Below are 27,349 nucleotides of genomic sequence, written 5' to 3'. Positions count from 1 at the left end.
ATGGGACCTGGCTCCGTGCCCCCAAATGCCTGCAATCAAAAGATGCAGGTGAGTGTTTACACAGCAGAAAACCCAGAGGAAATATAAGGCCAGGTAATAACTGGCTCTGTGCGTTACCAAATCTCATCAACCATTTTGACAGTGAGGTTTTATAGTGATTCATTTGGTTTTCTAAATAAAGATTGATGCAGATGACCACAAATAAATTCCCCTAGTCTTGCTTACCAAAATACAGGCCACACCAAACTCATGACCGACGGTGGCGGCGGCAGCAATTAATCTGCATCATGTACCAAGTAGCTTTGGCCAGTGCAGCTTCTCTGGGTGTCATTTAAAATGGCAAAGCAAGGGTAAATAAATCAATAGGCTGTTCTGGTACATTTCTGTAATGCTTGTAAAGTAACCGAGTGCTAGAGCTGGCAGAAGTTCCCATTATGTCAATGAGCATTCGTTAAGGAGAAATTGTGTGATAAGCACCAGCCACCATGGAGGACCCTGGCCTTTGCTTGTGATGGAGGAAAAGGGCAAACACCTTATAATATCTGTAGCATGTGTTTCTTTTTCTCAATAGAGAATAGATACTTTTCCCTAGAAGTTACTCATATATTCATTTTACTTTTTAAATAAAAAATATGGAAAATTAGGACAATGTGTGTATAGCAGTATGAAGATTAAATTCAGCATCTTCATAATGTGGGATAAGAATTGTAATCCTTTGAATACTCCTTTCTAATAGTTGTCATATGATCTTGAATGTGCCTTGAATGGTTTCGATTATTTTACTTCAGTTACAGTATAGTTCATGGATCAGACATGGTCTGTCTTCCTGAATATTTCCGTGTGCTTCAGAGGAAACTGGCTGATGTCACATTATCCAATTCTTAGAGAGTGCTGTTCAGAGCATCAGAATACTTTGACTTTTTGTCTCCTTGATCTCCCAATCACTGGGGAAGCACTAGTAACATGTCCTACAATAATTGTGCATTTGTTTATTGCTCCTTGTTTTTTTTCTCAGTTTTTATCTAATGTATTTTTACGTTCCATTGCTTGGTGCACACATGTTTCAAATGTCTGTATCCATCTTTGGACATGACCTCCTTATCATTGTGTAATGTTTCCCTATACCAATATTTCTGGTAACTTCAGCTTTTTCTAATATTAATTATTTATATTCAGTGTATGTGAATGTTATTCAATAATACTTTCATTAAAAAACAAAGCAAAATTAAAAACTCACTGCTGTCAAGTAGTTTTCAGCTCACAGCAACCCTATAGGACATAACTGAACTGCTTTTGTGGTTTTAGAAACTGCAAACCTTTACAGGAGTAGAAAGCCTTATTTCTCTCTCTGGAGCTGGACTCCCTGGAGTTGAAAACTGCTGACCTTGTGGTTAGCAGTCCAGTGTGTAACCCATGAATATACTAAAGCTTATACAAATAATACCCATGAATACACTAACGTTTATAAAAATCATATGGTATATTCACTGGGTCTCTTCATGTTTAACATAGTTGCTTTTCATATTTAATGTTGTCTTGAGAATTTTGAGAATTACTGTTAATCATCTGGGATTTTGTATAGGGCAATTGATTCTGAAGAAAATGGACATTTAATGTAAGGACTCCTGTTAATCTGATCAGGAGTTTGAGGTTTACTGTAGCCAGGTAATATTAGTGAAAGCTAAGAAAAAGTCAACTTGTTCTAGTTGCTTTCTTTTGCTCCCCTTATGGATTTGAAATTCCCTTTATGATTTCTTTACCTTCCCAGCTTGTTTCTTGAAGCTTTTCCTGCTGATGTTTTTCTTATTATAATTTCAGATTCATTAGCATAATAGCAGATTGTGAGGACAATTTCATGTGTACCCAGTCGGGCTGTGACCACCCAGAATAAAAGCAGACAACAAAGAAGGCATGTGCTGTTTACTTGGTGGGACTAGCCACTGAAAACACTATGGAAAGCAGCAGGACACTGTCAACTGGGGAAGAGCCACCTTCCCAAAAGATAATCCACAATAATGATGTGAATGGAGTAAAACCAGCAGAAGTAAAGCTTGAGGGGACCGTCGTTGGCTGATAGGGCGTGACTCAAAATGAAAAGAAATCACTGCAAACCAAAGTTAATCATTGGAACTTTGAAGGTACAAAATATGGAGTATCTAGGAAAACAGGAAGTTGTAATGAAATGGAACACATGTGCATCTACATTGATAATTATTTGTGAGTGGAATGCAAAAATTGGAAAGAACAAAGAAGGGAACCTAATTGGGAAATATGGTCTCGGTGAAAGAAATGCAGCTGGAAATCACGCAATAGATTTTTTTTATATATAAATTTTGAAACTTTAAACAGTGACTATAATGAACACCTTTAGATGTACCTCAGCACACTTAAAAAATTATTTCCTAAGGATAGAGTTTCTAGAAATAAAATCAATTGGAGAATGTTGTATTTCAAGATTTACTCTGTTTTCCTTTCAAAACTTTATTTTGGAATCCTGCCAGTGTTTGGTTGTGATCCGCATGACTGCTGGTTGGAAACCACTAGCAGATATGAGGGCGAAAGACTGGGCTTTCCTCTTTTTCCTGTTTGTTTTGTTTGTAAATTCACATAATAGAATTTTGCAAGTCTAAATAGTTCATTGAATTACCTCTTTAAACAATACAAATGGAGATTATACATGTTGATTTCTCCAGAAGGAATACACAGAAATCAAATTAACTACATCCATGGTTAAAGACGAGGGAGAATCTCAATATCAGAAGCTAAAACCACATCACAGGTGGCCTAGAACAGACCACCAAGTACTCACACGTAAGGTCCTACTGAAGCTGAAGAAAACGAAAACACATCCCCTAGGAGCCAAAATATAACCCTCAGTAGACCCCACTTAAAATTTGAGGAAATCTCAGGACTTGGTGCATTGAAGACCAGTGACAGGCACGTAATGAGATATGGGATATCAGCAACATAATCCACGAAGAAAGTGAAAGGTCACCACAGAGAAGAAACACTTCAAAGTGGATGTCAGAAAAGACACCGAAACATCCTAAGAGAAGCTTACGCAAATGGGAGAAATGATGAGGTCAGAGAGCTGAACAGGATGTTTTAAAGGGCAAAAAGAATATTTTAAAGGGCAGCTCTAGACGAAAAAGTAAAATATTATAACGATGTATGCAAAGACCAAGAGTTGGGTGTTCAGAGGCAAGAACACATTCAGCATCTCTAAAACTTAAAGAAACTCTAGCCTACAGTTTCCATATTGAAAGATTCTATAGACAACATAATGAACATTGCACGAAGCACCAAAGGCAGATGCAAAGACTACTCAGAGACATTGTACCAAACATAACAGTCAACATTCAACCATATCCAGAGATAACATATGCTTGGGAATCAATAGTACTGCGGGAAGAATTCCAAGCCGAACTGAGAGCATTAGACAAAAACAAGGCTCCAGGAATTGATGGAATAATAATTGAGATACTTCAACAAGCTAATGAAACACTGGGAGCACTAACTCGTGTATGCCAGGAAATGTGAAAGACCGCTATTTGATCAATTGACCGGAAGAGATCCAGATTTGTACCCATTCCTAAGAAAGGTGACCCCACAAAATGCTCAAATTATAGAACGATATCATTGATATCAATTACAGAGAAAACGTTGCTGAAGATTACTGAACAACCATTGCATTAGTCTATTGAAAGAGAGATTCGCTAGGCTTAAGCGGGACACAGAAAACAATATGGAACAAGTAACATCATATTGATGGGTTATAGCTGAAAGCCGAGAATACTAGACAGATGTTTACTTGTGCTTTATTGACTATGTAGTGGCATTTGACTGTGTGTTTCATAACAAATAATGTACAATGTTGAGAAGAATTGGGGATGGGCTCAATCATAAAAATGATTGGCAGGCTTGTGCAGGTGAGGGACGGCCGTGTGTTGTTGTGCAAAGAGTTACTGTGATTTGGAATTGATTCTGTGGCACCTGAAACAACAACAATGCCCAAGGTTATAATCATTTGAAAACAGGTTTGTTTATCATGTAAAGAGAATGCTGACGTAGGCTATATGCTAATTAAATATATTTTTGATCTACCCAAACAGGTTGAACAAGAGAAGAGAGGGAGCGAGACGGAAAAACATACAGGAGATGATACATGGAGCTTTCCTAGTAAGCAGGAAGCCTGAACCAAGAAGGATCTTTTTTTGGAGCTCCCAAGAGAGAAAGCCTTTCTGCAGAGGTGGCATTCTGCCTTTGAATCCTAGTCTCCTAAGGTGTGAGCACACACCCTCCTGTTGTCCAAGCCACCCACTTGTGATATTTGCATCATCGCAGTACTGGTTAATGGAGACGTTCACTCGGAAGCTAGCCTTCCCTAAGACACAGACACAACCATCATGATAGCCGGGACGCTCTTGGATATTAATTAGACTCTGGAGTTCATCTTTTGTGCAGCATTTACTGTTCTACACAACACAATTGTATACTAATAAGTTCTAAATTGTTTGATGAGGAGTAGTATGGAAGCCAACACTTTTCTTTTACCTTATTGAATTCATACACTTTTCTTTCCTGCAATAGCTTTCGATTCTTCATTTTGATCACTTTGGTTTGCCTAGCTAACTCTTCTGGCACTGTCTTTGACAATGGTCTGCTTCTAGTCATTAGGCTAGCCATATCTGAAAATATTTCACAGCTATGCATATCGTTTCCCATGGCTACTTCCTCTCAGATTGGCACTAATTCCTTTTTTGTTATCTGTTCTTTGTCTGGAAGTTCTGCTGAAACCTCTTCACGTTGCCTGACCATTTGAACTTGGAGTGACAGAGCTTCTTGCATCACAGTAACACACAAGCCACCAGAGTGCAATAAATTGACAGACAAGTGGTAAACAGGACTTCACGATATTTTGTCGTGACTTTTAAATTTTATTTTTGCTCTTATATGGTCACTAATTTTCTTATTCATGATATTTGCCACTTCTCATTTTCCTTTGTTATATTTGTGAGGCTTGCCACTGCTGGATTAGCCCTTACTTGGTCACTCTGCAAGTGTGGCAAATGATGGTGACTCTACTCCTGCATCAGCCATTATTTGTGCATCTGCCTGGTGGTTTTTCAATGCCACACCTGTGGCAGTTTGATCCTTTCCTCTCTAGTTTTCCTTACAGAGTTTATTCTACAGATCTGGGATGTTGAGTGAAGGAGAACTACTCTTTGGATATTTGAGAATAAAGGCTGTTTGGACTCTTTTCACCCAGGAGATGTGAATAACAAGAAGAAATTCTACCTTTCCCACTGTAAGCCTTCAGTGGAGCATGCCCTGCTGTGCTAGGCTGGGTTGCCTAGAGTAGCAAATCCAGTGACACGCATATGTGTATAAGAGAAAGCTTTATGTCAGCAAGTGATCTTATATCCAAAGAAGCCTTTCATCCTAATCCAACTCCAGTCCACAAGTTGGATGCAAGTCTGGGTGCTTATGTTAGTCTGGGTAGACTAGAGAAACAAATTCATAGATACCTGTGTATAAGAAGAACTTTATACACAAGAGCAATTGAATATTGATAAAACATACCAGCCCAGTCCAGATCAAGTCCAAAAGCCCTGTATTAGCCCATATGTCTGATACCAATCTATAAATTCCTCTTCAGACTCACAAACCACATGCAATGAAGCCAAATGTAGGAAGATCACTGGGCAGTGTGTGGAAAGCCTTGTGATCCAGTGGTGGTGTGAACATCTCAGAGTTGGCAGGGGTCCTCACTTGGCTTCTCCAGCTCTGAGACTCTGGCTGCCATCCGCCTATCTCCATGTGGCTTGTCAATTGCTATGTCCCCCAGGGAGTGAGCCTGCGTCCCTTCTCAAGCAAGCTACCTATCTCCTTAGCACCTCCCCATGAGGTAATCAAGATGCAACCTGATGGACAGGCTAAAACCCACCCATTCACTCTGAATCCCCTCAAGTTGGTAACAGATATGTAACTACAACAGTGCTGTTCAAACTCACACAATTGCAGACTTATGACTTAGAAAAATGGAGCAGGAACCAAGAAGATAATAGAACAATATTGAGACTCTTGTGAATCTAAGGTCTGTGGAAAATGATAGGGTGCTGACAACTCTCAGTGTTAAGGGGCCCACATGGGGTACATATGGAGGCAGGCAGGATTTCAGCAGGCTGGAAAGCAGACAGAAAGAGAGTTTCCCCATTTCTCCACTTACAACAGTGGTTCCCAACCTTCCTAATGCTGCAAAGCTTTAATATAGTTCCTCATGTTGTGGTGATCCCCCAACCACAAACTTATTTTCATTCCTACTTCATAACTGTAATTTTTTCTATTGTTATGAATCAGACCCCTGTGAAAGGGTCGTTGACCCCCAAAGGGGCCGCAACCCACAGTTTGAGGGCCGTTGATTTATAAGAAGGCCGTATTCCCAAAGACACATCACCAGGCTGTAATCTGATTGAGAGGTTAGATACCACCCTTACATCTCATAAAAGTTCCTGTTGATGTAAAATCAGCTAAGGACCACACCTGCACGATGGGTAAATCAGGTCTTTCTCAGGCTTTTGGAAAGCACAGCAACCAAGAGTTGCTATGGGAATGCACGGTCTTTGTCTCCTCTGAGCATGGATATTCAGCTCCTTTGTCTTCTTCCTCAAACAGTCAGGGTTCCATGTTTTTCCTCATTTCTTTATCGTACAGGTTTATTACAGAGTCTATCTTGACCATTGAAGCCTTGCCAAAGTCAGTATTGTGGCAATTATTCATTATGAAATATGCTCTCTGTCAGTGACTGCAAGGATGTTTCTCTTGATTGTGTTATTCCCTACATAGCAAACTCTATGGTTTTCTGATTCACAATGGTCAATACTAGTCCATTTCAGCTCTCAAATGCCTAGAATGTCATTATTTATGGATTCCATTTCATTTTTGAAGACTTCCAATGTTCCCAGATTCATACTTTGCACATATCAAGGTCTGATCATTAGTATGCTTGTGCGGCTGTTTCTTGTCATCTTGAGTCATCGCCCATGAGGAAATGAAGATCTCAAACGCTTCATTCCCACAGGCTCTGCTCCACTCCTGTCACCATGGTTGCCCCTACTCTGAGAAAGAAGCTCTTCCTCAATACAGTCGGAGTGCCCTCTGGCCTGCAGGTGCCATCCTCTAACACTATCTCCAAAAATGCTCCATTTACAGTTCCTTAGGTCTTCAGTATCTGACAAGCTTTCGAATATATGCACAAAGTGGTCGGTGGTTCCTTCCTTCAAAACAAAAAGGCAGGCTCTTCCTTTTTGGTTGTCTGTTCTTAGTCTGGAAGCTCTGCTGAACCCTGTTGGCATTTGAAGTATCAGTGACATAGTTTCCAGCATCACAACAACATATGTCACCACAGCACTGACAGATAAGTGGTGGTACACTGCCATATAAATAGTAAATAGAATGGCCAGAATGCACAGGATTAACGATGGCTGCCATCTCCTGGATATAAAATAAATCATCTTAGAAGCAGGATCAGGGGATATCACTATCCGTAAAAAAATGCCTATTTTGAGCCCTGAGCTCCCTGTGCATTGAAGCTCCATGATCCAGAAGAACAGCTTTGGGAGAAGAGGAGCAGCAACAGAACCAGGATCCAGAGCATGCGACTTCCTAGTCCTCAGATGACATGAAGCTGAATGCTTTGGAGAAGGAGGCTGGCTTGTGCAGTAGGGTTTCTTGGGGGAGGTAATTGAGGGACTGTGTTTTCTGAGTCATGGAGATGGAGCTGGTACTTATAGTGGTAGAGGCCTATAGCTGACTGGTATACCACGTGGCTGAGGACCAGAGAGACATCCTTATTGGTATGGCAGAGGCAAAACTTTCCTGACTAGAAAATTGTATCTTGAACATTTGTCATTAAATTTTAACCTTTTCGTTTCCCTAATAAATCTCATAATCTTGAGCATCATCTGTGCATTCTGTGAAGCCATTGCAATGTATTATTGAGTCCAGTCACAGATAATTGTTGTGGAAAGGAGAGTTAGTGTAAGATTTGTGGTCCTCTGTCATGCAAAGACTATCAGGTTATTTTGCACAAATTAATTATTGAAATGAAGAATGAAGGTGATGAAAATGAAAAAACAGAAAGACAAGGATGAGGGAGAAAACATTTGATTTATCAAATCACAAAGTTCATTGTGTATTTGGAATTTTAATAGAGATTACTATTCAAATCCTTTAGCAAAAGTTCATTTGGAAGAGACTAGGAAGTAAACAAAAGCAATAGAAATCATTAAAATTGCCACCAATATAATCAGAAAAGGGGGGAAATTTAAACTTAGTTGCGTATAAAAATAAAGAGAAGTATCTTTCTTTACCTTGTTTGAAATTCATTGTGTTCTTAAAATTTTATTCCCTTGCATGATTTACAATAATTTTGTAACACGAGGACTTAGAAATGCTAAGAGAAATAAAGTAGCAACAATTTCTGAAGCAATAATCTATGTCATAATGAAAAACGTAAAATAGAAAAGTCCTGAAACCATTTGAGTTGCAATTCATAAACTTTATATGCAACATCTACTTGAAGAAATCTTTCTAAAACATTTTACACCTCTTAATGCTTCCATCTGCTGCGGAATTTTCAAGTTGCTCCTGTAGAGCTGTACAAGGAATGACTGGAATCTTTTTAATATGAGGTTTGCACTGTGGTAGGAAATTACCTTGTTGCCACGGTTCACTGATCGTGCTTGGTGGGCCAGGAGGTCATGGTTTCAGGACTTAAACCATAATGGTAATTCGTAATAGGCTCTCTTTGCACTTCCCGCATGGTTCTGGGTCAACAGCATCATTATCCTTTACTTCAAGTTCATGCGTGTTTTGCCCTGCCACTTTCACATTGATAAATCCTGTCTTCAAAATAGAAAGTGATATTTAACCAATGAAATATCCGTATGATACTATATATATGGTACATCTAAGTAGAGCTATAACTTTTCAAATTTAGCCCCTTTAATTTACACAGACACGGAATGCACAGGCAGAAACATTAAAAATACAGAAACTATAAACTTAATATATTAAATAAATTCTTGAGATTGTTTTTAAAAGTCAATTGAGATCTATGAAAAGTTGTGATTTAGCTTTTCTGGACTTGTTTTAAGTTTCTTCAGCTTTAGCTTGAAGTTACACAGAAACAAGGTGACTGTTGGCCTTGTTGTGAGTGATGACATTAAGTTTGTCCATCATCTTTTTTCACAGATATAATTAATCTGATTATTGTGTATTCCATCTGACTCTGTTCAGATGTGATGTCATCATTTGTGATATGCAGCATAAATTTGTTTGCAATATGTCTTTTTTTGCTGCTCCTCTGCTTTAACAAGCATGATGCTCTTTTCTCAGAGCGAGTTGCTTCAGATATTTCCAAAGACTGTAAGATGAAGTATCACAGTCTTTAAAACTAGGGAGCACTATTTGCATATTCCAAGACAGATTTGTTCTTTCTTTTGATAGTTCTCGGTATATTAAATAATCCTTGCCAACACCATAATTCGGATGCAATTTTCTCCGAGTGTTAGGCCAGCAATTGCATGAATCTGAAGGTCAGCTCCAGCGAATATCAGTCTTTCCATGGACTTGAGTTGATAGAAAGGTTTTTTTCTTACACAAATAAATATCCCTGGTTTTGCTTCTCTAGAAAACTCAGCCCAACACAATCATATCCTACATTCTATGAGCACTTCTGAATCTGGCATGAACTTCCGACACCCTACTGCAAGTCTTTTTAAGTCTCTTCAGCAAAGATTGACTTGCACGTGATCCACAAAGGTCTGCTCAACGTTAGGAAACAGCTGTGTCAGAGTGACAATTACAGTTCCTTTCAACCAGAGGACTCATTTTCTGGCAGCAATAGCAGACAATACCCTGATGTTGTAAATAAACTTGTCGATGGCCAATTTTGAATAAATAGATCACCCCCTTCTTTTTAATTCATCTTAGGCTAGGAGCTATTGTGAAACCTGTATTCCCTGTGTAACTCTGCTGGCATTCTCATATATTTGAAATACTTCTGGCATTCTTTCCAATATCCCTGCAGCATGCAAGCTACCATTGCGTGACAAACTGACAGACTAATTGTTGCTATCCTATAGGCCCGTGAAGATCAAGCCAATTCTCACTCACAGCAACTCTAATGTAAAGAGTATCAGAGCTTAGACTTGGAATTGTCTGGTACACAGCCTTCTCCTCCTTCTGTGGAGCCGTAGTTTGTGTACTTGTCAACAGTCAGGTCAGCAGTTCAAACACACCAGTCAGTGAGTTCATGAGAGAGAAATCAGGCAGCCTGCTTCCATTGAATATTGCAGTCTCAGAATCCTTCTGGGGAAATTCTTCTCTGGTCCTTTACGGTTGCCATGAGTCAGAATCAACTTGACAGCAGTGGATCCCATGGTGATCATTTAACTTGAACTTCCAGTTGGCTTTTCTCTCATTTTGTCTACATGGCAGCTTTCTGTCTGTTACAAGCCAGTTGATACCAGAACTATTTCCAAATAGCAGAGGCAGCCAAACCTAGCCTGTGTGATTTCATCCACGTCTTTCTATGTGAAGTTAAGAAAGGTCTAAGTTAATTTTACTGAGATTCTGTGTCTACTGTGACCTCCAGCCACCACATGAAAAGCTCTATAGAAATTACTTCAATCTCACAAGGTCATGTCTATCTTTGGACTTTATGTACTGGTGCTTTTACAACATATCATCTTGCACACTGTTTCAGTAAATTCTAAACATCCATAAAATTAGCCTAAGCAATGATAGCCTTAAAAAAAATCTCAAATTCTCCTAACTGAGAAACACTGCTGGCTAGTATTTCAACCGAAGGTCTCTTTATCTATGTTGTCATGGATTCTTTCTAGCAGGAACTTGCGTGGTTCCTTTTTACATTATGATACAAAACCAATGGTCACATATTATAATTATCCCTATGACATCCAGGGAGTAGACAGCACATATTTTGCTTCACTTCTTACTTTACTTACTCTGTAACAGTCTATGTACAATCCTGATGTTTTACATTGTTTTCGTTTGTATCAAAGAACAGGAGAGGGGAAGAGAGCACAGAAAGTATGTAAAGCAAATTGACACAATGAGATTTATTCTTGTTTACAAACCTTCAGGGAAGGAATCTTTCATTGAGTATTTGGAAGTGCTAATTTTACAGCCTTTTATTTTAGCATTGGTAATAGTGGCCCCACTGGCATACTTGCTGTTTACTGAGACGTTCTTGGCCCCAGGCACAGTGCTAAGTGTATTATAAAATTATCTTACGTAGCTTCATAAATAAATTTTAAAGTTTGGCAGGCTATCAGGTGAAGAATACCATGGGTTCCTAGACCGTGCTAAAGTATTCTAACATGAAAATATGTCCGTCACGGTTGTTTATTTCCTTCCCCGTGCATCTGTTCATCACATGACAGTAGCTTCTGAGAGGCGGGGCTCATACTGTTCTTCCTCCAAACTCCCAACACACCAACCCATGTAGGTTTTAGTCATGATCAAAATACTCACATGGTCTAACTAAACATTTTCTCAAAGCAATAAACTCTCCTATCAACTGTATAGGTGAGCAAGGTGATTTTTCTCTCTGTCAATTTTGGAATGCTCACTCATGTGCAAAAACCATATATAATAAGGCAATATTAGAATTGTGGGGGTGAAAACGCTTGTGGTTAGTGGACAGACAGTGCCTTCAGACAGGAAAGGTGTTACAGCATCTCTCTCTGCCATATAAATGTCCTATATGTTCGCATTCACTTTTCCCTCACCCTGTATTCATTACATGAAGAACAAGGGACAATTTCCTGGAAAGGGAAACCTAAGGGCATATTTGAAAGTGGAAAGAAGAGGCGACATAAAGGGAAAGAAAATCCACTGCAGAGGGGAGGCGCTGTATCAGGAACTCGGGGACTTCCACCCCGCACAATATGTTCCATTCACAAAGGCTTCCTGACACACGCAGACTCTACACGCCCACTGGTTATGATCCAAACAAGCTCACTACGTTTGGGTGCACAGAAAGCTATGCAGCTAATACTACAGGACTACCCTACATTTGAATTTTATAATATATATTTGTTAAGCAGAATTTTTCCTTCATTCATATTTGCCTTCATATAGTCCAATAAAGATCCCCAAACAAACGAGAGTCCAGAAGTTAAGTACTGAAGAATTAAATAAGGGAAGATCTCTTAACTATATTAAAAAGTTTGTATAAAAAAGTTGTCAGGTGCTGTGAAGTGTGATCTGACTCTTAGTGGTCAGAGGTACAACAGAACCAAAGGCCGTCCGGTCTGCGCCATCCAACTGCTGTTATAATTGAGTGCATTATGACAGTCACCGTGTCAATCCGGCTTCTTAGAAAACTTCCTTTTTCATTTCCTACTTTACAAAGCATGGTGTTCTTTCCAATGACTAGTCTTGGCTGACAGCATGTCCTAATAATGAGAGCCAACACATGTAATAAAAAAGCCATATTTATAATGAACAGCAAAGGTGAAATATCTAGTGCATGGTTACTCATAGTTTGACTTCAGGCCTTATTTTTATTTTATTGGGTTCCAAATGGAATAAAATTGTTCTTAATAAAAGTGTACCCTTTAGTTGATGTGTGGTGCTAGTTATTTGATGATTCTATAACGATATTTAATTTATCCAGGTTAGGAATAAAGTCTCCTGAGTGGGACAAATGATACATGTCCTCGGCCATGAAAGGATGGGTTGGAGATTTGAACCTGCTTAGAGGTGACTCAGAAGAAACACCCAGTGAAGTGATTTGGAACAATGAGTCATTGAAATCCCGGTGGGAGCAGTTCTATTCCGACACAAATGGGCTCTCAGTGGGAATTAGAACTCCTTTCCTTGGAAAATTTATCAGCATTCTACAAACATTGATGCAACACAACAGAGTCTAAAAAACAAGGCTGGGCCTGGTTTTTGGCTTTCCACATCTTGTTTATGTCTATTCCATTTCTTTTCTTGTGGTACATTTATAAATAATTCATAGCTTTTTCAATTATTTTCATTGGTTTCATATTTATTGAAGTAGAGAACTGGCATATAACATCTGGCTATTTTTTATTGAAAATAAGAATAAATGTTAACGTGTGTTTTAAGAAATATGCTATCTGAAATATTATATATTCTTATTTAAATATTACTTGTTTGTTGTTTTCAATACCTGAAGTATTCATATAACTTATCAGATTAAAAATATATTTTAAAGCATTGCTTCTCAATATTCTTGTGTAATAATAATTTATTTTGTAATAATTAATAGTAGTTAGACCCAACGGGTTGGAGATTAGAGATGTATCAAACACCTTTCCAAGATCTTACATTACTCCATTTTCCCCCAACACCTCCCCTTAGTATATTCCCTCATGTAATCTTAGGTTCTAAAGTTCATTAAAATAGCATCACAGAACTCATGGAACTTCAAGGAAATGACACACCTGGTCGTGGGTGCTGTTAAGTCCCGAACAACCCAAAGTTCAGATCTTTGCCCTGAGGATCCACTTATTTCACAAAGCTTCAGAAGTTGGAGAAACAAGGTGTATTAGGGTGGAATAGAGAAACAAATTCATAGACACTCATATGTGCAGAAGAAAGAGTTTTATATAAAAGAGCCATCGTATATTGAGAAAACATCCCAGCCCAGTTCAGACCAAGTCCATAAGTCTGATATCAGCCCATATGTCCAATACCAGTCAATAAATTCCTCTTCAGACTCACATAGCACATGCAATGACACATAAAATAGCATGTGTACCGAACAGAATAAAACTAAAATGCATGCAACTCAATATGTGCCAAAACCTCGTTTAATTGTATAAGTGAACAGCATAACCATATTCTATGCCTAACAAGTGCAGTTAAATGAACACCTACAACATAATCCTGTGAATACATCTCACCGCATATGAGTGTTCATAAGCCAGCCACTTCATGCCTTTATCCGCCCCATTTTGGGTATCCAATTTCTAAGCTGCCCACTTGCATCAACCCAGTGCTCTGAGGAGATAATCATATTCTTTGATGTGAAGAATCTTCTTTCCAGTTGGAACCTTGTAAAGTCCGCATCCATAGCAAAGCCAAATCAAGACAAGCCAACCGTAAAGTTAGGAGCAATAAGCACCAGTCCACAGGCTCAAAAAATCTCTCCATCTGGTCAGATTCTGAGACTGTAACTCTTGAGGGGGTAGAAAGCCTCATCTTTTCCCCAAAGATTTGGCCCTGTGGAATAGCTGACCTTGATGTTAGCAGCCCTGCTCATAAACACTATGTCACCTTAGTCCTGTGACAGACAACTCCCTCCAAAATGAGGTTATAGTTCTAGACGTAAAACAAAAAACCTCAAATTCCCTCTCATCCAGTCAGCCCTGACCCAGAGTGACCTTTTGGTCAGAATAAAACTGTTACTGGGTTTTTGTGACAGTAAATCTTTATGAGAGTAGAAATCCCTGTCTTTCTCTAAGGAGATTCTGGTGGTTTCGAACTACTGACCTTATGGACAGCAGTCCAACGCTGAACCACTATAGAAGTTAGAATTTATAATACATCACAAAAGCATTATAGCCAAAGGGATTGGGGCAAGAAGGGCCACATTAAGTAATTGATGACATCTCATATGGACAGACAGGACAAGTATACAAGAGGGTGTCAAATTGTTCATGGAAAATGGAATTAAAGATAATGGAATTTCTCCACAAAACTTCCAAAGCCCTGACATGTATTTATTAGTATCCTTTCAAAAAATACAATTTTGATACATTAGATGTGAGACTTCAAACTACTACTCTTTTAGTGTATCCCTCAGGTATATGGAACAAATAGTTAATAATGCTCCCCTCTGAATTCATCATAGCGTAATTGGTTTAGCAAACAAGAAAGAAAACCTAGTTTTATATAATTCATAAGTAAAATGGGCTCAGAGAATATAAAACGCAAAACTTGGGAAAAAAAGTTTCATTTATAAAAGCAGCAGCTACCAATCTGTTGCTTTGATCATATTATTCCTAAAATAAAAACAAAAGATGTCCTAGTGTCAACCGTAAAATAAATTACGTTCACAGGATGAAGACAGCGCAAACATTGTATAGACAGTCTCAATTCGGGACTATTCCTGTGGTTTCATTATCTAAGTTATTCACTTTACTCTAGTCATTTGCATGCTGAGAAATACCCCTGGCATATATTGCTGCATATTTTCAGATGAAGGATGTACTTTACCTACCTTCATTATGTGACAGAAAATTGTACCAGTCATTCAGAATGGGAAAAAGTCCATATTACTAAAAATATTTTTATGGACTTTTAGATTCCCATTTTAGATATTCTAAGTACAGTATATTTTCTTTGTCACTCTTTCTTTTCCATCCTTGGTCAATTACATTTTCTGAACTATGGAGCAAATGAAATGTTATTAACCTGGAAATGCAAGAAAAAATGAGATGAGTTCTGGACAGTTCTACTTTTGTTTCATTATAAGCTAGGGTAGCATGGTGTTAACTGATTTTCAGAATAGGTTAGGTACTTGGCAATGAATTATGTAAGCCTCTGACATGCCACCCTCTTACAAGTAATATTTTCTGTAGAAAAAAAAGAACTTGCTTACATTCTAGACGCGTTTACCCTAAGGGTTAGTACCTTAAAAGAGATGAGGTAAAGGGGAATAGAAACATTTATCTACAACTAATGGCTCTTTTCAATTTGAGCTCAAAGAACATGTCTGTTCTTTTCAGTAATGACAGAATCTATCTCCAACTGACAATCTTGGTGGGAAAATGTTGTTCATAAAAAACTCACAGAATTAAAGGAGATCCTGTCATAATACTATCGAAAGAGCACTGTCAAATTTCTCTGGGCCTTTAGTTTAAATGTCATTTCTATTCAACTACTGAGATTTTAAAAGTGCTTCTGTATTGGAGTTTTCTCCCTACAGGTATATGTGGTCTTACAGGGATTTTACAATCCGTGTTAAATACTCTCCCCAAACGTATCACTTGTAAAATGACTTGTTGGGACAAAATTTGCAAGAATATTTCATTGTTTTTCAAGTGGTAGAAAATTGGCAACGCTTGAAAGGATTAGAGATTCATGAATAAAATATTGATTAATTACAATGGAATGTCACTAAAATCTTACTATCTATTGTTGGAAACTTCCCTAGTTTGGGTTTCAACTCATTTTGAAATTAAGGAAAACAAAATGAAAAACTGCTCAGTCCTGTGCCCCCCTTATTGTTGGTATGATTGAGCCCATTGATAAAGGCACTGTGTCAGTCCTTCTCATTAAAGGGCTCCCTCTTCTCTGGTGCCTCTATTTTACCAAGAGTGATGTTCTTTTGATGGTACATCCTGATAGAGGTCCAAAATGTGTGAGATGAAAGCTTAACTATATGAGTTTCTAAGGAGCATTCTTACTATACTTCTCTCAAGACAAATATCTTCATTCTTCTGGTAGGCAAGTATATATTCATTATTCTTTCCCAACACAATGATTCAAAGCATCAATACTTGGTCTTCCTTATGCATTTGATGTATAGGAGAAGATAGGAAAAAACATAACAAACAAACAAACAAAAGCATGGCTTGGGACAGGCACACCTTAGTCCTCAAGAATGGCATCTTTGCTTTCTAAGGGTTTAAAGAGGTATTTTGTAGCATATTTGCCCGATGGAAAAAATCGTTTAATTTCTTGACTGCTGTTTCCATGAACATTAAATGTGCACCAAGTAAGCATAATATTCTTGACAACTTTAATCTTTTCCCCACTGATGAATTTGCTTATTGGCTAGGTTGTGAGGGTTTTTTCAGATTTTATTTGATATTGAAGGGCAATGCATATTAAAGGCTGTATTCCTTGATCTGCATCAAGTATGTCGTGTCTTCCTTATTTCAGAAAGCAAGGTTGTGTCATACTGCATACTGCAGGTTGCTAATGAGACTTCCTTCATTCAGTCCTGGCCCCATGATCTTTTCCAGTTAGTCGTGTTTCCTGGATTATTTGCTTAGCATACAGATTCAACAAGGATGGCAAAAAAAAAAAAATACAACCCTGAAGAATCTTTTTTGTTTCTTCTGATTTTGAACCATGCACTACCTCCTGTTCTGTCTGAATAATCGCCTCTTGGTCTTTGCACGCAGGTTTCTGCATGAGTTGTTGAAACACATTTACATTGTTTTAGAATTTCCTTTCCTTACAATGTTATCCACGATCTCTTCTGAAGCAGTCCATTGTTTTGCACGGTTATGGAAACACTGCATCTTTTTATTTTATACTCAAAATTTTTATGGAGATTTTTTTCTTCCCAAACACCTACCAACCCCCTAAGAGTTAAAGATACTATTTATTGTTAAAAACAAAAATGTATCCAAAGTAGTAGCTTCCACATTTTACTGAGCATTTGATTTTCAAATTATTGTTTTTAATCTTCATGGTATTGGAAAGCAATTACTAAGTAGCAATCAACACAGATAAAATTAAAGATGTTCTGTGTAAACAAGGAGCAATTGTTTTCAAATTGAAATCAAGTGCTGAACATGTTTCCATGGTTGTTAAGTGGCATTCTGTGTCTGATCACATGAAAGAGTGAGAAAATTAATGTCATATAAATAAATATTGATTCATTATTGGAGCGTTATTATAAAGATGTTAAAAAAAAGTTAAGTACTTCATAAAGCTTAGGAAGAGTGCCCAGTAAATACATTTGAAAGAGAGTATTCTCCCAAGGGATGTAATTCAGACTGAATTGGGAGACCCCAAGGAAAGGACTGAGTCAGAGCTGTCTGATAACAAGACTGAGATCCAGACATACAGCTGAGGCTTGATATACGGAATAGCCCCATTCACTTACGTCTCTGAATGGCCATTCTTGATACTGGCACCTGGACTAGACCCCTTTTTTCTATTACAATTATCTACCAGTACCCTCTCCTAAAACCGCATTTGTCATTCTCCTTATCTAAAACCCCTTGTTATCCAATCCATTGCCACAGAGCAGATACAGAAGGTACAATTTGGATCCGTGGGGCAATGCATGGATAACTGATGCACTGAAGTCCTGGGAGCAGCTTCATTTGCACTTAAGTCCAAGAACCGTATCATTGTACAATAATTCCTCACAATTGTTGCTATGTTTGACTCCACAGCTGTAACCTCGATGGCAATCGATCCCACTGAGGGTCTCCCTCCTTTTAGCTGTGACCCTCCGTGTCCCAAAGCATAATGTCCTTTCCCAGGTGCTGGTACCACAAGGTGTCCCTTCCCAGGGCCTGCTTCCAGCTTGTCCAAAGCACATAAGACAAAGTCTTCCCACTTTTGCTTCCATTTTATGGCAGGTTTTCTCAAGAATTTAGGAAATTATGGTATTTAAGGAAACTAGATGCCCTGAATGTGAGTGGAATGTATTACTGTTTTCTATTCTAGTGATTGTTTTTAGTTTAGAGGAGTCTTTATCATATTCTTGTAATTTATATATGTCAAAGTTTTAAAAGTTTCCATTACAGATTGGAATTATGAACAAATTGCAAATATGAAATCAAATTGATATTATATTCTTTTTATATCGCAATGATGCACATGGCTCAGAATTGTTCACTGTGAAGTCCATCCTTTACCACATGATGTGATATCTTTATGAAGGTATTTACTATAGAAATAGATGCATGCTGCTTACTATTCACTTTAGACTCTTTTTGTCAAAAGCTTTTATTGTGAATTTACAGATGACGTTATTAATTTTGCATTCAATATTCCAAACAAATTTTCACAGCCCCACATCTTTTTTTTTTTGAGGCAGGGCTTCTCTCTCTTGTAGGATATGAGCCTCCTTCCTATTCAAGTTAACACCTCTCTATATCTAGTCTATGATTTCCCTTCCTTTCTTTGCTCCTCCACCCTGGTAACCATCAACGTTTGTTTTGGTATACGAACATTTTCTCAATTTTAAAAATAAGAGTGCTTTCATACAGTATTTGTGTTTTTGCAATTGACTAATATTACCCAGCATAGTATCCTTCAAATCCATTCACACCAGGAGGTGTTGTACAGCTTCATCTGTATTGTCTGTGTGTGAGCACCCATACTTCCATGGATGAATATTGAGGTTGTTCCCATCTTATTGCTATAGTGAATAATGCTGTCATGAGCACGGGTGTGCATGTGTCTGCTTGTTGCCATGAACATTTTAAACCCTCACATACACTGTGGTTTTGCCCCCGTTCTGAAGACCAAGCTGTCGCAGCCGTCTTTAGCGAGATATACTTGAACTGGAGAGAGTCAAAACCAGAGAGCTACATGTTTATGGTACACCTTATATATTTTGCTTAGAGATGAGTAGCTGTTACATCTGCTCGTAGTCCGTTGGCCAGTGCACGGCATGTAATCAAGCCCAGAGTGAATAGATAGGGGCAAAATACACTAGAAGCCACAGGATAATGCTCTTAGAAGAGAGGGGGAGAGTGAAAAACTGAAAACATGAATACTATCCTCCACAAGAGATGAAATTTGTTTAAATAGACAGTTATAAGACCTGACCATCTCTGTTCTTCATCGTCTTCAGAGTGACATTTTGGGTGTTTGCTATAAATTATGGAGTTTTTCCTTTCCCCCTTTAAAGAAATATACTAGCAGTTCAAATTGAGCAGCTGAAAGACATACATTAAATTTATCCACTCCTCACTTATTGACATGGTTGGGTTTCAAAGACCATTTATTTATGCAAAAAATTGGCATTAGGTGAAATGAAGGGTGACCACATCTGGTCACGAAAGGGAGGAGGACTACATAGTTACACAGCTGCCGAATTACATCACTCCACACTACTGCCCAACCATTGAGAATCACGGCTGACACATAGTTGACAAATAACCTAACCATGACAGCATTTTTTGCTGCCAGATAAATGTAACTAGTGTGTAAAATAGTAAGCTCGATTTTTTACTGATATGAAAGTGAAATGTCGTACATCAAATATCAAAATTGTTGATTCCTGAGGATTAGGTGCACTTACATTTTTCAATTTTGTTTCTCCACTTTTTTCCTTTGTTCTTTCTTCCTTCTTTCCTTGCTTCCTTCATTGATTCAAATCGTAACAGGTGAGGCTGTACATTTCAGATCATTACTTTGAATTCCACAGTCTAAACCACTACCGATCCCCCATAGTACACCCTTTCTCCATTCCTTGATTTCCTTTTCCTTCCTGTGGGTGTTCCACTTCACCCAAGGCAACCCGCATCAACTATCTAGCCCACTGTTTCACTTGTCCTCCGTTGATATTTTCCTATTAATATTTTGCACATCTCTCATTAAAATTATTTGATATTTTGTTATATTAAATATCATGTTCGATAGAACTTTATTATCTATTTTATAGCAGTTTATTTTTATGTTGACGATTGAAGCAAACACTCAACTTATCCAAATCAAAATTCTAATCATCCACTTTTAAATAATTTTCCTATATTTCTCTAAATCTTGTTTCATTTTTTTACATTTCCACCCTATTGTCAAAATCCTTTATTTGACAAGGATTTTTAGAATATTTAATAGATATCATTAGAATCGTTGTTCCTGTATTCCTGTTTCTTTTAAATGAAAATACCTTTACTAATTCACCATGGAAACAATATTCTCTAAGATATCAGTAAATACCCTATTCCCGGTTTATTTTTATTTATATGTATGTAAAATTTGAATTCATTTATTGCTTTTGTTATTAATATTGCCTGCATGTGGCATCCAACTTCCTTATGAACAGTTTTTCCGAGATTTCTTTTACATTATTAGATGATTTCAAATACTGAATTGTGTTTTTGGTAACCCATATATTCTATGCTTGATGTTTTTCTTATCATCTCTATATTTCCCTTCTACCTGCTTTAGATTTATTCTGTTGCTAATTTCTCAATTGTAAATTTGGAAGCAAAGACTATCAATCAATCATCAAGTTATCTTTTTTCTATTTTTAATGCTGAAGACTATAATTATCAGAATATATTTCCTACATTTCACAACTTAAATATATAACATTTTCCTTATTGTTTTGCTACCTTTTAACTTTTACCCTAATTTACTCCTGAATCAAGTAGATCATGGCCTTCACTTTGATCCCTTCTCTGTCCTCCTGTGAGCACTATCTCCTGGTACAAGACTGGGTCATAGGATGATTCACCACTTTGATAACCGTATTTCATGGCCAAAAGTCTAATTTCTTGAAAATCATTGAGTTTATAAGCACCTTTGCTCCATTTTGATAGAAAAGTAAATCATATCACGATGTTTTTAAATTTTGAAATCTGCTAGTAAACTGAAGATGCAAAAAAAACCTAGAGGGATTCAAAGAAGAAAAGGCATCTAACTCTATTAAGATAATAGACCTCGAGTTGCTGTTTTTATTGGTTGGACATAAGAGAAGATGGAAAGTTTAAATAATGGGGATTTTAAAAAGTGAATTTTCACAAATTTTTAAAGGTCAGGCACATACTTAAGATTACTTGCCAGCAACCCACATCCCTCCAAAAATATAATTTTTGGTTTTAATTTTAGACTACTTAAGATCCAACTACATACTATATACAAGAGAAACAGTATATTTAAAATCAGAAATTATGAAATTAAAGAAGAGGGGTAAATACTGTGCAGTAAGCACAGGAAATAAAAGAGTTATATGGAAAATATTGACATCATATAAAATAGAGTTCAAGTCAAAGGGTAGGACTGTAGATAAAGGAATACTTTTATTTCAGTAAAAATGTCTATTCACAATGAGAAAATAGGTTTATATTATTAATAAATGAGCTTCAAGACCCATATAGTAAAATTTGAGAAAATTCAGAGAAAAATAATCAATTCTACAACATTGATTGGAGATATTATTACCTGTGATAAGCAGATTCTAAAATATTTCCACCAACCAAACTAGGCGACACTACCAAGAGACTTTTCAGACAGTACTAAAGTTACCATCAGCTTGTCTTAAAGGAGAGTGATCATTCTGGATTATCTGAGTTGATCCAGTGTAATCACACGATACTTAAAGGCAGAATAAGAAAGAAGGAGAAGACAAAACTACTTATTGAGATGGATCAGAACAGGGAGACAGGAGGAGAGCCAAAAGGAGAGATTTGAGAAATTTGAAGTGCGAGCAGGACTTGGACCTTCATTACTGACTCTAGAACTGGAGGAAGGGGACCCAGAAATCCCTGCCCTCTAGAAGATAAGAATGAGCCTCCCCCTCTTTGTTGATGTTGACAAGCAGCAAAGATAGTGGCACCCTTGTCCTAAAAGCGCCTGAGTTGAAATTATTTTAACTGAGTAAACTTGAAGGCTGACTGATTCTCAGAGTTTATAGATAGGGACATCCAGAAATCTTTATGTTGACCTTATTAAAAAAAAACAAAATAGAGAGTCTGTTGATCAATGTAATCATTGATTGTATTCAGCTGGTGACACGTAGAATGGTAATATTAGTGCTGGGTGTTGTTTTGAGCCAATTACATGGGATAACTTTTTATGACAGCACTAAAGGTCTTAGAGCATAACCTTCTCTGATCATAGATAAACTAGAGAAGAGAATCAGAAAAAGGGAAGAAGAGCTGAGTAAAACAAACATCTGCTTTACTCTATTAGTATTAGCACGTCTAATAACTGCAGATTTATATTATTTTCATATGCACCCAGAAGATTTACCAGGATAAAATTTATTGCAGTTCATAAAAATAAAAAAATGGGTAAATTTTTAAAACTCTCAAAGTTATGTAAATTGTATAAAATTGTATTTGAAATAACTAGTAATAAATCAGCTAGAAATACCCCAAATTTTGAAAATTAAAACACACTTGTGGAAAAAAACACACAAAAAATGGGTGTAAGGAAAACTAGGGTACATTTTGTGGTAAGAAAAAAAAGTCAAACATTTTAGGCTACAATGAAATCAGTGATAGGAAGAAATTCACAATGTATTGTAGCAACATTAGAAAATAAATATTAAAAAACAATTATCTAATAACACATATCCTACTCCAAGAAACAGGAAAAGAGAGAAAACTAAATATGAAATAAGTCCAAAGAATGGAAAAACAGAGAAGTCATACATAGAATATCGCCTTGGTGGTGTAGCGCTTAGGCCTTTGATTATTAACCCTAAGGTCAGCAGTTCAAAACTCCTCTATAGGGAAAAACCTGGCTTTCTACTCCTATAAAGAGTTACGGTTTCAGAATCTCACAAGGGCAATTGTATCCTGTCCTATATTGTTATTATTAGTTCTAATCCACTCAATGACAGAGTGATTTGAGTTTGGCGGTGTGATGGTCAAGCAGTTGGCAACTAACTTTTGATTTGACCTTCCAATCCACTATGCCCCTCTAAGGGTAAAGGATCTTTTGATCAGCTTCAATTAAGAACTAAGCACAAATTTCTTTCAATGTCAGTAATGAAATAAGTAACATAATGATTAATACCACCACATATACTGAGGGTTAGTCTCAGAAGATTCTACAGCTATTAAAGAGTATATGGGAATATTATTTATATTTATATCAGGAATTTGATACACATTGTATCAAAATTGATTAAGAAAAATCTATAAAATAGAATGTACAAAAATAAATTTGTAACTAAAATTATTTAAAAACAAGCAAACAACAAAAAAGAAAAACTAAAAGCAAGCAAATCTCCAAGCCCAAATGATTTTCTCATGAATTCTATCAAACATGTAAGAGGAGGTAATGTGAATCTGATACCTTTACAATATAGATTTGAAGAGGATATTTCCCAACAAATTTTGATAGATCAGCATCGTTACGATATGCAAATTAAAAGGATTCAAAGAAAGGAAAACTAAAAATTAATATTTCTCAGGAATATAGATGCAAACTCTTTAGCAAAATTTTAAGAAAACAATTGTAACAATTACACAAGGACAAGGTATTATAAACAGTGCATGTTAACCCAGATTTAAAAATTAAATTAGCATTTTAAAATCTTATCATCATATTTAGCCTCATTAGTAAACAAATTAAAGAAATATTCACTTGGTAATTTCAAAGAAACATGTAACATAATTCAAAATCCACTTCTAACACAATCTCTCAGCAAACTACCAATTAAATACAATTTACTCAATGGATAAACAGTATTTACAAAAAATAAAAACAGTATGTGATTTTAACTAAAGACTTAATGTTTAAATTCAGAAAAGTAATACAAAATTGTATTTCATCTGTCCACCTGTATTCACAATTTGGCTATAGGTTTTAGCCAGTGTAATAAGGCAAGTAAATTAATAAGTGAATAAATAAATAAAGATGGCATACAATGTGTCAAATGTGTCCATTTTATTTGCATTTGACATATTGTTCATGTAGGAAATGCTGATAGACCTAAAATACCTGTTGAAGTAAATATCTGAATGTATAAGGAATTTGGGGATACAGAATTAATATTAAAACCTTACTATAATATCTACTGATTAATTAATAGGAAATTAAATTAAATTTAGCTCTTAGTAACACCAAGAGGAAAATAACTAGGAATAAATTTAATTATCCAGGTGAAAATCATGTACACTAATAATTATACAATGTTGAAAAACGAAAGTCAATATAGGTAAATGTAGGGACAACCTTTGTTCTCAGTTTAGAATACATAATATTTTAAAGATATTAACCCTACCCAAAGCAATCTGAAAATTCAACGAAAGCCCTATCATACTTTCCAAAGCATTCTTCACCAAGATGGCAAATCCAATCATCTGGTTTGTTTAGCTGCCAAGGTCCTCAAGGCGAGAAAGAAATCTTGTGAAGGAAGAGCAGAGTCTGAGTGAGTACTCATACACATGCCCTAGAAAGACTTGGTAAATTAGAAAGTCAGAACCAAGAGCGGAAACCCCTCCAGCAGATGGACTGATGCGGTAGCTAGAACAATAAGCTCAAATAGTCTGGTATGGGCATGACCCATGTTCTGTGGTATTTGCAGGAGCTATGAGCCGAAACTGGCTATATGGCACTTAACAGAGACAACAATAAAGTTACAACATTTAAAACAGCCTTGCACTGGCTTATGAGCCCTGGTGGTGTAATTGTTATGAGTTAGACTACTAACATCAAGGTCAGAGTTAGAAACTCCCACTCCGGAGGAGAAGGACCAAGGGCTTCTATTTCCATAAAGAGCTGACAGTCTGGAGGCATCATGGCAGGCAGGAAACCACTACAGCACCCCCTGGCTGTGTTCTGAGGCTGCTCACACCTCCTGGGCTCTTGCCTTCAGAGCACATTAAAGATAACCAGGACTGAACCCAAGTACTTGCCGACGAATAAAAAGGGAGCAAGGTGAACTAAGGGCTGAGCTCAGCAATGAAATGAAACAGAGGAAGGAGGCTGTGAAGAAAGTGGATGCTGCTGTGACCTTGGGAAAGGATGTTACCTCTCTCTTTCCAGATATAGCGAATTATGTGCACACTGACAACTTGGAACTAAAGAAGCTCTTGTATCTCTACTTGATGATCGATGCCAAGAGGCAGCCCGAAATGGCCATGTTGACTGGCAACAGTTTTGTGAAGGGCTGTGGGGCTTGGCAGTCAGAGCCATGGGCTGCCTCTGGTGGACAAGATCCCAGACTATTTCTGTGAGCCCCTCGGCACAGGCACGTGTATTACGGATGAAGACCCCTATGTCCAGAAAACAGCCAAGGTCTTGCGGCAAAACTACACGACCTCATTGCCAAATGGTGGAAGGTCAGTGATCCCTGAATTCTCTGTGAGGTCTCACAACAGATTCAAATCCTATGGTGGTGGTGGAGTCTATAGCAGGGCTGAAATCAGTGAATCCACCCTAACGGGAATCTACTTGATCTGAACTCTCAGAACACGGATAAAGTGCTGACACCCTTGAATGAGGCACTGAATGTGACCAAATCTTCATCCTTGATTGCTTTTCAAATTATAACCCTACAGATGACGGGGAGGCTGAGAACATCTGTACCTTGGTAGCTTCTTGGCTATCTCGTGCCAACTCGGCAATGGTACTTTCAGTAGTGAAAGTCCTTATGAAATCTCTAGAGTTGCTACCCAAGGACTCTGACTACTACAACATGATGCTGTGGAAGAAGTGAGCCCCTCCATTTGTCCTTTTTCTTTCTGGGAAGCCAGAGGTGCAGTACATTGCCTTGAGGAACATCCACTTAATTGTCCAGGAAAGGCCTGACATCTTGAAGCAGGAAATCAGAGGTTCTTTGGCGACCCATCCCAGCATTGCTCATTTGCTGGCAGAACTGAAGGCATATGTGACAAAGGTCACTGTTGACTTTGTAAAGCTGTGTGAGTCATTGGATGGTGTGCCCTCAAGTTAGACCAGCGTGCACCATCTGCATGAGCACTTTGCTTCATCTTGTCCAGTCTAAAGTCGATCATGTCGTTCAAGGGGTGACTGTTGTCATTGTGGCATCCTCTGCAAACATCCTAATAGGTATGAATGCATTATTGCCACACTGGGTGAAAAGGTAGACTTACCAAATAAGTCAGATGTCTGACCAGCTATGATTTGGATCATGGGAGAATATGCTGAAGAACTGACAATGCAGGTGCATTACTAGGAAACTTCCTGCAGGGTTTTCATGATGGAAACAGCCAGGTGCGGCTCACTCTGTTTCCTGCCATAGTGAAGCAGTTCTTGAAAAACAATCAGATACATAGCATTTGATCGAGCAAGTCTTGAGTTTGGCAACCCAGGACTCTGATAACCCTGACCTTGGAAACCGGAGCTATATTCACTGGTGCCTTCGGCCAATGGATCCTGTCACTGCGGAAGAAGTCATCTTCTCTGAGAAACCACAGATCTCCAAGGAAACAGACCATATTGAGAACGCCAGGATAGCCGATGAAATCTGCCACGTAGGTTCTTTTTGCCTCTGGGTACCATAAGAACCCCAATACTTTTGTAGAAGGAAGTCACAGAAACCATCACATATACGTATCGATTCACCATGGAAAACTGATGTGGGTGACAATCCTGTTGGCACCACCCTGACACCAACTTGGAGAAGCCTCAGGGTATACTTTCTCCAGGGGATCTACTATGGGATCTTTTGAATTTTGACCATGGTCCCCCATTCAATGTGCCACAAGTATCTGCCATGCAAATGCAGGCAGTGGATCTCTTGGGAGGTAAATTCGATAGTCTGCTCCAGCAGCCCTTAATCCCATCAACACTGCCAAATTCACATCTGTATGAAAATGAACATCACCAGCAAAGCTCTGCATCACACGATGGACTTTGCCATCCGGTTAAACTAGAATAA

The 27,349-nt window shown here is 37.7% G+C and overlaps 1 pseudogene; it reads left to right on the top strand.

Moving 5' to 3' along the window:
- Window positions 1–27,349, top strand: LOC142431048 (AP-2 complex subunit beta pseudogene; annotated as a pseudogene).

Source organism: Tenrec ecaudatus, chromosome 17 (genome assembly GCF_050624435.1).
Source record: "Tenrec ecaudatus isolate mTenEca1 chromosome 17, mTenEca1.hap1, whole genome shotgun sequence".
In the NCBI taxonomy this organism is placed as follows: Eukaryota; Metazoa; Chordata; class Mammalia; order Afrosoricida; family Tenrecidae; genus Tenrec; species Tenrec ecaudatus.
The sequence above is the reverse complement of the archived record's forward strand: the minus strand, read 5'-3'. Positions and strand labels throughout refer to the sequence as shown.